Genomic DNA, 16,943 nt, shown 5'->3' with positions numbered 1-16,943 from the left:
CAACAGAGTGTGGGAATGGTCTTTTAGAAAGAGCCAGAACAATATCCACATACAAGCACATCAACACATTTTCTGCAGACTTAAGCACTTCTGGGTTATGCAGAAAAGGGCAATTCAATCACTGAGAAAAGCAGTGGCTACTGCAGTCACACTACATCACCCAAACCTAGATAGTAGTCTTCACTGGTCCTTCTCTGGGCAAATGGATTATTGCATTAACACAAATGACACCAAATGTAACATCACAACATTTATACGCCACAGCGACCCTCCTAGGAAGACGTGTACACTTACTCAGCCATGTGATTACCCAGTCAGCCAATCATGAGGCATACATTCATAGCTTCCAGGAATAGCCTTCAGAATACATAGCACACCCTACAGTCTTAAAAAACGACATGTAGTCGACGGCTTTAAAAAGTATTGCATTTACCACAACAGACATTCTGGCTTCACACACTCATAAGCCCCACTCACCTGCAGCTAGCCCCAGGAATCAGTGGCTGTTTCTCAATATGCGTACTTGTGTGTCATTATACCAGGGTATGTTCTGACTGGTCGGCTGAGAGACGTTCCAGGAGTGGCATGATAATGACGCTCTGACCACAACTGAAAACTTCTCAAGAACATACCTCCATCTTTTTTTTCCGCTATGGACAATGACTATAGAAAAAATATCCTTCATATAGAATGTCTCAGGGCGACACGGTGGTGCAGCAGGTAGTGTCACAGTCACACAGCTCCAGGGACCCGGAGGTTGTGGGTTGGATTCCCACTCCGGGTGACTGTCTGTGAGGAGTTGGTGTGTTCTTCCTGTGTCTGCGTAGGTTTCCTCCGGGTGCTCCGGTTTCCTCCCACAGTCCAAAAACACACGTTAGTAGGTGGATTGGCGACTCAAAATTGTCCGTAGGTGTGAGTGAATGTGTCAGTAGGTGTGTGTTGCCCTGTGAAGGACTGGCGCCCCCTCCAGGGTGTATTCCCACCTTGTGCCCAATGATTCCAGGTAGGCTCTGGACCCACCACGACCCTGAACTGGATAAGGGTTTACAGATAATGAATGAATGGATAGAATGTCTCTTCATGTTGTTCATAAAGACTTGACTTGAACAGTTGATCATGTGTTACACTTTACATTCAGACTGGAGACAGGCAATCATCCCATGTTAAAACTGACTCAATAAAAGCATTTTCTCATCCACAAAGTATTTCTAAGCTTTCTAATCAAATACAGCTTGTGTTATTTTAGATAAAACAGTGATGTTTTTCTCTTTCCACTACATGTCCAACAACTGTCTGTTTTTTTTAAATCAAGGCCATTAAAGAGGAGTTTGCCCACCCATCTCTGCAGTGACACTTTCTCTGAGAATGCATGCTGTGAGGACTAAGCCACCAGAGTGTGAGTGAAGACTAGTTCTGATGCTGAATGAATTATGATAGTTTGTGATCTCTAAATACTCCCAAAGGTGTCGAATGAAGTCTGTCATTTCTGAAAATTTCAGTCTTTATGCCCCTTTCCAGCACACGCTGAAACTTTAGAGGTTTGCTTATAGCATATTGATTCGTGATATTTGATCATATCTTAAATGCATTTTCGAAGGTGTCTATTACAGAATAGCAGAATATTTGAACGCACTGGACGTGTGTGTATTGTTTGGAAGCTCTTTTAAATCCCATACACCGTGATGATATAGTGAACACATTCAGAGAGAAATAAATTGAAGCAGATTCTAGAGCGTGTGGTTGAGTTTTGCATACTTCTATTCAGCCCACGCTTGTGTTTACTGGGAGCGTGTGCTGTAATGAAACAGCTGACAGGTTCAGTGACTTTCAGCTTTTATGCTCTGGTGAAATTAATGGATGCTAAAATTGCTAGGGGTGGGTTTAGCAAAATAAAGATGCAAAGATCATCACATGGTGGTGGTCTGAAACAGAGTCACTGTGAACACCTTCTCAAACAGTTACATTTACATTAACACCACCATGCCTTAGGGAAAGTGACCTTGGTCCACAGTCCTGGGGAAGATGCATGCATTGTAATATGCCAATAAAAAAAGCTATCTCCGTGCTGTTCTGTGCCTTGGGGGTTTTCTATGGTCCCTCAATGATTACTCAGCTTTATGAGCATGTTACATTAAAAATATACATTGGCATGTAATTACATCACAAATAAAGAAGTTAAAAAAGAAAAAACCCTATGAATAATGGGGTTGTATTTAGTACGTGTAGTTAGAGGGTCCTAAAGGTTTCTAAAGAGGTTTCTCATATTCTACATATCCAAACATATTTAGACAACTCATATAATGAGCTTATTCACCCAAGTGAACGAGGACACATATGTTCAGTTGTGCAGAACTCATGAAACGAACCGGGACCCTTTAATACAGTCACCCCCGGGTTACAGAGGTATTAAGAACAGTGGGACTGGTCCTATCCAAAACCCTTGGATGAGCTGGAGTGCATCAATATCTAAATTCCATCAAATCTTAACAAAAATAAGGAAATATCTCTTCCCTACCAGTGCAACGTTTGAAAATGATCAATTATTTCCGAGTTTTAACAAGCCTAAGTCCAAGGTGGAGCCTTATGAAAGCCTCTGTATCTCGTTATACTCCACAAGTCTAGGCTTTCCTCTGTTCTGCTCTCTTGAATCCTTGATTAGGGAGAGAAAGCAGGAGGCCAGACAATGGGAAGTCATTTGTGGCGAGCAAAGGTACACATCCTCAGAGTGACAGTCCAAATGCTGTATACGTCTGTGAGTCTTGTGGAGATTATGCCGTGATTGGCACACAGCCGTGACAGGGCATGGGTTTTCTCTTTGCTGCTGTGCTGAAGTAGGGGGGCAGACAGTGATGGGGTTAATTGGTTCTTGTTGAGGAGGGGAGTCTTGTGCCGCCTGTCACGCCTAACACATTAATCCCATCAGAGACGGCAAGTGCCCATCATATGCAGCGTCATGGCAACCGTTGCTGTGGTTCCCTTCATTTTGCGGTAAGAATAGCCCTGAGTTGCATATAGTCTTTTCTTTTTTGTGTAATAGACAAGGCTTGATGTGCTCTTGTTTGCTCCAGTCATTATTCGGTGAAGGCTGAAGACAAGTGGAACCTTCTTTATGCACTTCCTCTAAGATAACATCTTTTTATACAGTAGCTCAAGCATTTGGAGAAGGAGGGAAGCAAAGGCATCACTGAAGAAAGCCCTTTGCTTATTAAGGATGAATAGAAGGAAAGAAGACACAAAACGAGAGGAGGACAACAAAGGAAATTATGGAATGAAAGAATGACCAAAATAATGAGTGAAAGAAAGAAAAAGAAAAGGGGGGGGGGACTACATAAGTGGAGAAAGAATCAGAAAGGAAAATGAAAGAAAGAAAAAAATAAGGACTAAAAGAAACAAAGGAAGAATGAAAAAATGAAATGAAAAAAAGAAAGGAAGGATGAAGCATTGGGAAAATAAAAGGGAAGGAAATTAAAGGAAGACATAATGGATGAAAAAGGTTGAGAATGGAAGGAATGAAGGACAGAAAAGAAAAATGGTGAAATGAATGAAGAACTATAGGGAAGGGTGGAGGGGAAGGAGGCAGTGAATGAAGAAATAATGAAAGATAGACCAATGAGTGAATGAATGACTCAAGAAAGAATAAAGATGATCTTCAGTAACATAAAGAGGGTCACTGAAAAAGAACTGCATATTAAACCAATTTTAATATTTTAACTAATCTTTATAAAAAATTTTAATTATAGCTTGCTTTCTTTCTTTCTTTCTTTCTTTCTTTCTTTCTTCCTTCCTTTCAGGCACAGAACCGAACTCCTGATGCTTTACTGTTTGTTGTCCCTCAGCAGCTCAGCTGAAATGGTTTTTATTGACCCATTTGCGAGTAGATTAGCGTGCATTGAGGCAGCCTGGAGCAACGTGCTCTCACTCCCACAAAGACACAGCATTAGCACAGATTCCCACAAAGTCTTAATTAACAGTCTAAATTAAACTCCGTCACCTGTTCACTGTGAAAAGAGCTGTCAATTAGTCGTCATCTTAACTGGTGAACCACCTCATACAGGACTGATAGTCACTATGCTCTTCCTCATTTGTAGGACAGCCCTGAAGGAATAGCGAGCTACAGGTAAACGTTTTCTCATTCCTCCTCTATCTTCTCTGTCTATACACCACTGGCATAGAAAACATCAGCGTACCAGAGGAGTTCACTTTAGACTTCAGCCAGCTGCATGACAAGGTAATCAGTCTGTGACGCTAGGTGAACTGCTTAGCCGTTGATGCTGGTCCTACCCTGGATACACAATATGCCCAAAGTTTGAGGACCCCTGAATACCAGCCCTTTAGGATTAGTGAGGTCAGGGAGTGATGGCTAAGGAGATGATGCGCTCTGGATCACAAACACCGTTCCAGTTCAGTGTTGCGGAGCCCCTCAAGTTGACACTTGGCATTGCTGCTTATATCTGGGCCTCTACGCCAGGGGCAGGTACATGGAGAAGCCCAACCCAAGCCTGCCTCTAGTCTAAGGCCTCCTCTCTGTTGTCAGTTTACTGTCTTCTGTCTGCTCCAAGAACAAAAGCCCTTTGACCCCCAGCTCAAGCCTGCGCTGGGCACCAAACCTTCGGGGCTTAATCTTCTCGTCACCCTTTCATATCTGAATGCTGGAAACATCGATATGAAAGGCGCTCGAGTCTCATTGTCATTAATGTGCCAGAAGTGTGTGTAAATCACAGTCATAAAAAGCCCAGCTCAGATAAGCACTGGGCACAACGCCAGTCTGATTAAAAAGCGCTGATGCTTAAAAAAAGAGAGGGTGAAAATTATCTTCAAAATACAAAGCAGCACTGGGTTGGGGTCGTAAAGTTGCTGCCATATTTATGGCCTCTCTTTTTGTGCAACTGAATGAGAACTTCCCTTTGATTCAAATTAGCTGTAATTGTTACTGAGGCTCGGACTCGCCGTGTGAAATGACGGCCAGTTAGGTTTTGTTTACTTAACGGGAAGTCCTTTGATTGCCTTTGTGATTCTGTCTAATGTGGGGTATTAATTAGGCCATAACTGGGGCTGCAGCTTCAGCGTCTGTAGCGTTCGCTGACTAGGATGAGGCCAAGGTGTTAACCCTTTCAGGTGTGCACAGAGGTTTTCTTTCTTATGCACTGACACAAATTTAGAGACTGAAATATTGCTTTGAATTGATTTGAAGTTCGGTTTTCCTCCAGTAACCACTGTGCGTTAAGAGGCAAATTATATATAGAACATAGAATTAATTATATTATATTTCTGGTGAAAATTATAGTAGAGCGGCACGGTGGTGAAGCAGGTAGTGTCGCAGTCACACAGCTCCAGGGACCTGGAGGTTGTGGGTTCGATTCCCGCTCCGGGTGACTGTCTGTGAGGAGTTGGTGTGTTCTCCACGTGTTTGCGTGGGTTTCCTCCGGGTGCTCCGGTTTCATCCCACAGTCCAAAAACACACGTTGGTAGGTGGATTGGTGACTCCAAAGTGTCCGAATGTGTGTGTGTCTGTGAAGGACTGGCGCCCCCTCCAGGGTGTATTCCCACCTTGCGCCCAATGATTCCAGGTAGGCTCTGGACCCACCGCGACCCTGAACTGGATAAGCACTTACAGATAATGAATGAATGAATGAATGAAAATTATAGTTGTTCTTGGTTTGGATCAGTCACCCATATATTTCTTCACTTGGGTGAAGACACCAAAACATGGCCTCTTAAGCACGACAGCAGGGATCCCAATGAGGCCACATACTTCAGCCGATTTATTCATTTGCACTGTGCCCCCAATCTTCTCCTGCATCTTAGCCATTGCACATCCCCTTGTTCTTTTCAGCTTTCTCTTTTGAATGAATCCTTTTTTCTGAACATGCAATGAATAGCATGTAAAGTGTACCCACAAAATAAGCCCCTTTTCAAAGTCTGAATAGCCTGGTTTTTACAGATTACAGAATCTTGGATTTTTGCTTGCGGGACTGAAATAAATACACCAACACCGGCCTGGTTAAGAGAGTCACCCCCCTTTGTGCTCTGGGTCACAGTCCCATGCCTCAGACATCAAACAGATTGGAGGATCTGAGCAAATCTGCTGGGGATGCCACAGTGGCTGGCATTGGAGCATCCACTTCCAAAGGCAGTGCATGAATATGAAAGATACAAGGGTCTTATTGTAAGGGTCTCTCCCCCAGTCAAGTTCAAATGGGCTCTCACAGCAGGAGGCCTGCAGAGAAGTTCCTGAAACCTACGCAAAATGCTCCTTGCTTCAGACGAGCCTTTGTCTGCATTCAAAGCCTATAAAAGCATGTTAAGTTTATAAGGCATGTCAGAGGGTTAATCTATGAGGCAAAAAGGCCTGACCCTTTGCTAAGTCTCTCTAGTTGTTTTCTGTCTTTGCTTATTTTGCAGCAACTCATTAGAGCTGAGTTGCTAATGTTCTCTTCTCCAGAAATCTGTTAATGACTCTGTGGTCTCACTTTCTGCATTAATTGAACATTAAGTTTGTGTATGGCCCATACTTCAGCTCGTCAGCATTCTCCTCCAGGCTTTGGGGCTGTCTTTGCGTTCTCTAATCTGTTCTCATAGTTAGGATTCATACAGAATATGTAGCCCATTATCAACAACAACTAGGCATAAACAATTTGAGTTGCCCTCCCACTCCCACTCTCTAGAGCTGTATCTTGATTGCCATTTCCAAACACTATTCCTCGGGGCAGTCGATAAGCAAGGCTCAGTTGAAAAGAAATCTCGTTATTCATTTTTTCCCCCCTTTTAATTCCACTCCAGGCATAATCAAGTCTTCCTAATCACAGACACTGTGGCTGATTTACTGTGGACAATGCTCAGTCATTATCAGAGGACACAACTTCTGCTACTGATAATTTAACATGGAATTAGGCAAGTTTAAGCCCCTAATGAAGCCAATCGACACTGAAATAGAGTGACGCAGGGCAGAAGATGATTTCAGTTCTGATGATAAAATATTGCTTTTCTTCATCTGATGTGTAATTTTAAATTTGCCAAAGTTTAATCATTGCGTTTACTTGAATTGAAGGAAACTACCTCCTTGTACAATTTAGAATGTTTTATGCCTAAATGAACATTTAGAAATGGGAAATTTCCATTCGTTTTAAATTATTTTTATTTAACCTATAATTTAACCAGGCAAGTCATTAAGTACATATTCCTGTTTACAATAACAGCAGGGCAAGTAGCAGAAGCTGCTTGAGGGAACGGGAGTACATCGATAACAACAAATAGAACAAACAAACACAGAAAATAAATAAATAAAAATATCAGCTAGCAGCAAAGCAGGTAAATGTTTTAGTAAAAATATTTCTGATGCAGTTCTTACATTTTGAAATTGGAATAAAAGCCTCTGGGCGGCACGGTGGTGCAGCAGGTAGTGTCCCTGGAGCTGTGTGTCTTCGATTCCCGCTCCGGGTGACTGTCTGTGAGGAGTGTGGTGTGTTCTTCCTGTGTCCGCGTGGGTGTCCTCCGGGTGCTCCGGTTTCCTCCCACAGTCCAAAAACACACAATGGTAAGTGGATTGGTGACTCAAAAGTGAAGGTGTGTGAGTGTGTGTTGCCCTGTGAAGGACTGGTGCCCCCTCCAGGGTGAGTTCCTGCCTTGTGCCCAAAGACTCCAGGTAGGCCCTGGACCCACCGTGACCCTAAATTGGATAACCCTGGCCAAGCAATATTTTGTAGATTAGTGTGAATCAGTGTATATTGTGATGTGTGTGTAACTAAGGGCAGTTAACCAGAGTGTAAAGGGAACAGTGATGAGTTCTAAAGTGAGCATTTGTAACAAAGCAGAGAGCAGAATGGTACAGGGCATCAAGCTTTTGAAGGGAACGTTTGTCCACCTGTAAACTGTATCGCTGTAATCAGAAGGAGTAGAGTCATCTGAACCAAGGTGAGTTTAGCAGCAAGAGGGAAGGAGGATCTATGTCTATATAAGAAACCGAGTTTAAGCTTTTGTTTGTAACTTTATGATATGATTAGAGAATAACAATGAACTATCAACCAGAGTCCTAGATATTTGTACTTTGTAACTTGTTCCAAAAAAGCTCCCTCCCTGGTAGAGAATTTAAGGGTGGGTTCAGTGAGATTGTCTTTCTGATCAAACCACAAAAGCTTTGTTTTAGAGATGTTTAACGTCAATTTGAGATGGTCAGGGGAAGAGCCAGAGGCATACAGAATAGTGTCATTTATGCATACAAATTAATAAAAGCATTGTCAGCAGCAAGGGGAATATATATATATACACAGATAGATAGGTAGATAGAATAAAGTAGGGCCTAATATTGACCCCTGAGCTCTAGTAGTAATGTGTGATGAGATTAGATTAGAAATAAGAGAATCCACTTTAAAAACAGTAGTTTTTAAAATCTGAGTTCAAATAAATGTTATGAGATTAAAAAAATGAAAGGATGTGAAGGTGTCAAGAAGCCAATGCTGAAGAAAGAGAAAAAAATCTACAAATAAAATAAGTAGCTGCTGTTTAGGATCTGGGTGGTGCAGCAGGTAGTGTCACACAGCAGTAACACAGCTTCAGGGGCCTGGAGGTTGTGGGTTCGATTCATGCTACCGGTGACTGTCTGTGAGGAGTGTGGTGTGTTCTCCCTGTGTCTGTGTGGGTTTCCTCCGGGTGCTCCAGTTTCCTCCCACAGTCCAAAAACACACGTTGGTAGGGGGATTGGCGACTCAAAAGTGTCCGTAGGTGTGAATGAGTGCATGTGTGTTGCCCTGTGAAGGACTGGCGCCCCCTCCAGGGTGTGTTCCTGCCTTGCACCCAATGATTCCAGGTAGGAATCTGGATAACCTGAACTGGATAAGCAATAATTTACAGATTACAGATAATGAATGAATGAATGAATGTTTAGGATCTCTCAGAACATTGGACTGGCTTCCCTATAGCCCAGATCCTAACATCTCTGAATAAATCTGGGATTACATGAATTACGTGAAGCCGAAAATGCAACTTACTTCTAAGACTCAAGTTTGGAGATGTGGTAAAATATCCCTGTAGATTTCTCTGGAAAAATTTAAAAGCACATCTCCTGAAAAGTATGGAAGCTGTACACTAAAACATTTTATATTGTATAAGACCTTCGTTTAGTGAGTGTGGATTAATAAAAATGTAATTATTCCCATCTCGATATCCACCCACTTCTCTGCTGTTTTCCTCCAGCACCAAAGCCCCACCCCAAAGATTTAGGTAAAGGTTTTTGACTTAAGAAACCCTGGTGGTCTGAAATTGTTCATTTAAGACACTGTAACACTGCAGTTTTAATGCAGAAATGCTCAGCCATGGCAGTGATTGCTCATTTCACACGATATGGCTTTTAGCGCATAATAAATACCACATGGACGTGTTTATTTGGTTAAGACTTGATTTTGTGTCTTTAAATGAATAAAAGAATGATATCTGAATTTTGCACAGCACTGTATCTATTTTTAACAAACATACGTTTGTGCTCAGTGAAGCTGTTATGTTTTTATACCATTGACCTTGTTGCATTCCAATCAGCATCAGCGTAGTGAAAGTAGAATCACCTGTGACAGCTTTAACAATAAGCTGAGACCAGTGGGAAAAGCCATGATGGTCTTTCATTCACAACTGGGTTGTTATCCCTTTACTGTATAGTTTCAGAGACATCCTTAAAGAGATAAGCTTCCCAAAAGCCCATGTCATGCTTACACTCAATCAACTAGTATAAGACTCTCCTCTTAAATCATCAATCCCTTCCAGTGCACTCTTTAGCTGCTTGCTTATTACTGTTTGCACAATTTTGTAAGGAGCTGTAGATAAGAGCATCTGTTAATTGACTGTCTAAATGTAAATGTACTGTTAATGGCCCAGCTAGCCTTCAGTTATAGAGCTATAAGCATCACTCCGATCTGACCTTAATCCTTTCCAGCATTCCAGAATAACTGTGTTGCAAACCCAAGAAGCTTCTTTATATTCCTAATGGATCATTCTGCCAGGTTTTGATGTAGGAGGATTAGTCCTGGCCACTCCAACCCATCCCAAAATATTTCAAGAGCTAAAGAGGCACATTTAACATTTTTTATGGTGAACCAAACCCGATTTGACCTGCCTTTGCCATTTTTACTTACTCTCACAAAAACCATATGGGTTTCTAAATTACATACTTAAATAATTAAAAAGCTAATTAAATAAACTAGAACAGTTTGGGCTGCATTCATTTTGTTCTCTTCTCTTCTTCAACTGACACAGAGAGATACAGCAGAGGTGTGACTGGGCAGATAAGGCAGCCATTACTGCTGCATTTCACTGGGCCCAGAACCTTTGCATTCTAGACACAATCGTCCACCAACCATCCTCTCTGCCTTGTGTCAGGTTGAAATAGATCTTGCCTGTCTCCATCTCCACTGCACCTTAATTACCCAAGGCAAAGAGGATCGCAGAAGCAGCAGACCTGCTGAGAGAAAAGAGGAAAATTGTGCACCTTAAATATTTTCCTGAAAGATTTAGTCACTACCTGAATCCAATATCAATCCCTTTACTCTTTATGTTCTCGACAAGGGTAAGTCTGCCAGTCACCAGCTGACAGCCTGATTGTGTCTTGCATGTGTTACTCAGCTATTCCAGAGCAGCAATGATTAATGAAGGGAGACTCAATTAGTCATGGAAACATATGATTTAGCACAAGTAAACACATCAAGCACATTTCCCTACCAAGCATCAGATGTAGCCACTTTGTGTACGTCTAAGAAAACGTCATTTCGCTGGTTGCACGGAATTTTTAAGAAATCAGCTATTGTAATTCATACATGGTTTCACCAAGTGGCCAATCTCTAGACTCATTCTACCTCAATAAGAGAGAAAAAGTCCAGCGCACAAATAGTTTTCTTGGTTTGCTAATACACATTGGAAGAATACTCACAATGCAAGATACAATCTTAAAGTGTTTATCTGATATTAAAGACAAATAAAGAAGAACCAGACAAGTTTACGCTCAAACAGCTTCAGAAACAGAAGTAAAAACACTATACCGGCTCAAAGGAGGGTGGTAAGGTGACGCAGCAGGTGGTGTCGCAGTCACACAGCTCCAGGGACCAGGAAATTGTGGGTTTCCTCCCACAGTGCAAAAACACACGTTTGTAGGTGGATTGGTGACTCAAAAAGTGTCCGTAGGTGTGAGTGTGTGTGCGTTACCCTGTGAAGGACTGGCGCCCCCTCCAGGGTGTATTCCCGCCTTGCGCCCATTGATTCCAGGTAGGCTCTGGACCCACCACGACCCTGAACTGGATAAGAGCTTACAGATAAAGGATGGATGGATGGATGGTTCAAAGGAAGCTAGCATACAGAGGCTAGTTATAGTGTCCTTGTCATCACTCAGAAGCATGGACGGCAAATTATTTGATTCCTCTGGTACCAAAATCCATAAAACAATTGGCATTGGTGGCTAGTGCACAAATGTTGGAGGTTGCAGTATTCAGTCTAGTGGAAAGTGATTTTTAGAATTATAACTGAAATAAATGTTTCAGACATGTTTGGTGTGAGGAGTGGTGTGGGTTCCCTCTGGGTGCTCCAGATTCTTCCCACTGTCGAAAAATACATGCTGGTAGGTGGACTGGCTGTGCTAGTGTCCGAGTGTGCGCGTGACTGGGAGTGTGTGTGAGTGTGCGATGCCCTGTGATGGACTGATGCCCTGTCAGGGTGTTTTTTTTTCTACCTTGCACCCAATGATTACAGAAAGCAGATGAATGCAAGTACAGAAGACAAATTAATTAATGAAAACCTCCTCATTTTATCAATATTTTACACAAATGTATGTTGTTTTTTTTTCTTAGCATCAAACATTAATTTAACCATTCATTAATCCATATACGTGTAGAGTGTGGAATGTACATAAACATTCCTTGTGTATGACTATACAATGATAAGCCTTCTACACCAAGCCCAAGTTTCTAACTCATGGCATGACACTGATAAAGCCTCTGGGGTCTTCGGTGTTCTGAAGCCAGTATGCAGCATGTATAGGCATCTGACAGCTCATCCACTGCTTGCCCTACTGTGTAACAGTGATTCCTCTCTACAGAAGGCGGTGGTAACAGCCTGCTCACTTTCAATCCTCTCCCTTCATGCCCTGTCAGTTCATATGAGGCAATAGAGCTTCTGATGCAGAGGAAGTTTAGGAGCGCTTGTTGAATAATGTATGACTCATATATGCGCCACAGTGCGGATATGGATAGAATGGGCTTTTCTTGTTGTGTTTCGGGGCACATTCTGCGTGTGACTACTTATAAGGCTTGCATGAAAACAGGTGAGAAATCTGCATGTGCTGGCACACTTCTTACCTAATATTTTTTCAATGACAAGTTCAGAATGGAAGGAAGATATCCCACAGCATGTCTTGTACATATATTACAGAGCTATTAAATCTGTTGGACTGCTCCATTAACACAAAATCTTCATATTGTCACTGTCCAAAGGAAAACATGTATCTGCATTTTTGTCGATTTTTGAACCCAGTGTGAAAATTTCATGATGATTGGACCAATAGAAATGCTCCAAAAATGACTGGGAATACAGTCTTTTCACATTGACGTCTGTTGAAAGTTAAGAAAGTTTTTTGCTTCTGAAAATTTCTGAATTAGAGAATAATTTTCTTTGCACTGTGACAATATAAAATCACAGGACTGTTTGCAGCATGGTCAAGCCTTCTGACATTCACATTTCATTTTTTTGTTTCTTGATTAATTACAGACATGATCAAATTAAAGAAGATATCTAGAAACACTTTTACTGCACTGCACTATTATGTAATGTAATTTAGTGGCATTAAAGCTTTTCCTTGTGCTATGTACTATGTTCCCAACTGTGCATCCCAGTTCAGATCCATGTCAAAATTACTGAGAGAAAAATATGGTGGTCTAACCACAGTAGTTGTATGTGTGAGCTAAAATCTGTGAAGAGTTGAGTAAGGTTCTTGCACTTATCAGAAGATTTAAATGCAGACTTTCAGGTGTCTATGGCAGGGCGTGATAGAAATCAATTAGCCTTGCTCACAGGGAGGGTGGGATGGCAGCCTGTCCCCAATCACTGTCCCCAGTGTTAGCTGGTACAGACATCTGCCAGCTGATGTAACACATCTGGGCAGTTTGCTTTCTCCTCCAACTTACTAAGCTGTTCAGTGGCATTGCATCAGTGGCATTTTGAAAAGAAGGTGTCTCAGAGGAGGTGCTTGCTCACCCGTATCCTCCTGAGGCTTGTGTCACTGTGGTGGGGGAATTGGAGATGACTAGTGATTGAGGGGACAAAACAGCTTATCAATCAATCAATCAATCAATCAAAAATTCAGTTCAGGGTCACGGTGGGTCCAGAGCCTACATGGAATCATTGGGCGCAAGGCAGGAATACACCCTGGAGGGGGCGCCAGTCCTTCACAGGGCAACACACACACACACTCACACATTCACTCACACACTCACAACTACGGACACTTTTTGAGACATTGTGTGTTTTTGGACCGTGGGAGGAAACCGGAGCACCCGGAGGAAACCCATGTGGACACGGGGAGAATACACCAACTCCTCACAGACAGTCACCCAGAGCGGGAATCAAACCCACAACCTCCAGGTCCCTGGAGCTGTGTGACTGCGACACTACCTGCTGCGCCACCATGCCACCCATCAATCAAACAGTGTATCAATAATATGACTGTAAAATGTAATGTCAGATCTTACAAGGAAATAAAAGATTCAGCAATGGTTGCTTGTAGTAGCATAGAAAGTAAAATTTTGATGTTAGTTATGTCATATCATCAATGAGCACATGGCAATGTCATTTGACAACAGTAGGAGCAGAGGAACTGTAAAATGTCTCAGCAGTCAAACTAGGTATTTATACATTTATATATCATTTCGTAATGTTATGTAAAATGTTTCATTCTGTAATTGTCTTTTGGGAAGAAGTATTTGATTGGTATCGGTATTGGCCAGTACTCAAGCTCTCCGTGTTGATATTGATAAAGGAAATGTAGAATCATGTCATGTCTAATTACAAGGCCTCAACCTCAGCAATGTCTGTTTTGCTCATAACTAGAACCGAATGACTACATGACACTAATGCCATCAGCAGAATTTACCAAAGGTTCACCTTCTCTAATTGACTTAGTGCAGTATAATTAAGTCCAGTTTAAAATCCTGTTATCTTGAAGTGCATTTTCATTATATTCAAGCCTGAATGACTCTCATTCTTTCAGGGGTTCTGACTGTGATTCTCATTTAGTGCTTTCGGAATGAAACATGCCTATGTCCTAGTCAGTATGACACTGGTCATTTAGCTCTTGCTAAGGCAGATAAATTGGAGTGACACACTGACTCAGTGTGGAAAAGAAGAGGTTAATGGAAAGGGATAGATGCTGTAAGTTGTATTCTCCTCTGTGGCACTGGGGGCTGTTTCATTATGTCTTTAATTCCAGACCACAAGCTGTGCTGATGCTGCTGAACATCACTTGCTGCTGTCTGTACATGTATAGCTAGGATTTCAGCTCTCAAACAACAAAGGATCATTCAGTAAACTAAATGGAAATAAATGGCATTTTCAACACGTTAAATAAGACATCTGTCTTGGCAAATAATATAAAAATATATTTAAAAAATAATAATAATTACTTCATATATATATATATATATATATATATATATATATATATATATATATATATATATATATATATATATAGTTTATTGTTTGCCCATCATACAGTAAGAGTGCTGAAGTAAAGCAAAGCCAACCACTTCTGTGTTCATTCTGCTCACAGCCTCATTCATATCAACAGAGACATGGAAAATAATGAAGAAAATGAGGTCTTATGTCTTGAGCAGGCTGATGTAATGATAATAACGTGGGAAGTAATTGGATGGTGGAATCTAATCAAGGTCCCAGCCATTATGTTCCCCACCCTGAAAAGTCTGACCCCTGGGTTAAACAGGAATGCCAATTCCTATTCCCATGAAGAGCATGAAAGCATCCATTTGGAAGCTAATCACTGCAAATACATTATAGTGTATTTTTTGCTCAGTACAGTGCTCATATGTAATCAGTGTGTAGAGTGAGTGATGAATTATTTACTGATTGTTATTCGCTGATGTTAGAAACGAGACAGTGCACTGTATAGGGGCAATGTTTCTCAAACATATGTGTGGGTGTGTGTACAGTTCCTGACCCTCCATAATCGAATGCATCGAAATCCTCTCATTAATTGAAATCCATATTAGAGGCTGTGTAATCCCAGGCTAGGTTAATTGGTTTAATTTATGTACCTGCCCGAGATACAGATCATATGGAGATAGCCCTAGCCCATAATGAGGTTAGATGCAGCTGATTGGAGGTGGCTTAGGCAGTATAGTAATCATGTTTATGTACCCGACCGTGTACCTCTGTCTCCTCAGCCAGTGCTCTGAATATATCACTGCAGACACTGGACACTTATGGAACCATTTTTCAAAAATGGTTATCATATTATGGCTAATGCATTGCTGTTTACGTACAGATTATGCTGTTGATGGATTGAAGAGTTGTTTTGGTCAAAATAGATATCCTTGCTAACTACACAATGCCACAAAATACACTGGCATTCCTAGCAATTGGAAAATATAACAGCCAAAAAGTACCTCTTTAATAACAACTTGTATGATTGTGCTAATGTATGCTAATACCCCTATTAGAATCCAGAATCCTGTAGTAAGTCAGTGCTAAGCTAATGACAATGCACATGATGTTTTGCCTGTTTTAGATTAAACCAATATTTACCAGAGCAAAATGAACTTTCCAAGTTCTGTTTATTTGTGAAAAACATATATATTTGACCGTGTGGTTGTTTTTTAGCGAATAAAAGCTGTTGAGGCCTGTGTTTATATGCTGAACCTTTGCTAAGTCAGAGATGTAGCAAAGGTTTTAACAAGGACTAGACTGAGGTTTTAAATCTCAGAATTGATCCCATTGTAAATCAAAACATAACTGGTTGACTGAAGTGTCATTTCTGTATTATGCTGGTGGATGATTAAACACAACAGTCCAGCTCCTGAAGAACCAATCAATGGGAGTAAACCCTTGTTACATTAAAATGATTTAATGTGTATATTTTGATTTCAAAGACATCTTTAAATGTTTTTTGATGGCCTAGAATACACAGAAGTGTGTCCACTGGTCATTTTTAAAGACTCTTCTATATTACCAACATCCCTGTGAAACTGAACTTAGCATGTGCATTTTTTTTTTCTAAAAGCTGAAAAAAATATACAATGTTCACTGTAAGACTGACTAATGCATCACTTAGCAATGAGGAGAGTGTACAATAACCCTTTCATTTTGGACATGGTTAATCACATTCTCAGAGCAATGCAGAAGAATGACATTAATTCTCAGATTCCTGTGTCAACATAGTCTTTTCCTCTCGCTAAAACCTTGAGGCTATTCAGATGCCCATGACCTTGTGAAACAACTTGACAGAGCAGTCAACCCATTCTCCTTCAATCAGCCAATCACAGATGAAATGCAAACAGCAGAAGTGGATGAGCTTTTTCAATGGTTAAGGGCAACCATGCATACAGAGACCTTCATATTCAGAATAGGTTCCTTTGTCTTGAGACCTAAGAGACATATCAGCACTTCAATAACCATTTGGTGCCATGACATAAAAATCATTAGATCCTGGCTACTGCTTATGTAATGACTCTCTATATAAAACTGATTTAAATGCATGCACAGAAAAAGTTCTCTTCAAAATTCACTTCATTTTCACTGTAGAATTCAAACCTCCATTTTGCTAGTACGGACCATGCCTATTTATAATATAAATAATCTATAATCTATAATATAAATACTTCATAGTCCTCCGGGTGCTCTGGTTTCCTCCCACGGTCCAACAACAATCGCCAATCCACCTACCGCCAATCGCCAATCCACCT

Source organism: Hoplias malabaricus, chromosome 7, assembly GCF_029633855.1.
Source record: "Hoplias malabaricus isolate fHopMal1 chromosome 7, fHopMal1.hap1, whole genome shotgun sequence".
NCBI classification, from domain to species: domain Eukaryota; kingdom Metazoa; phylum Chordata; class Actinopteri; order Characiformes; family Erythrinidae; genus Hoplias; species Hoplias malabaricus.
The sequence above is the reverse complement of the archived record's forward strand: the minus strand, read 5'-3'. Positions refer to the sequence as shown.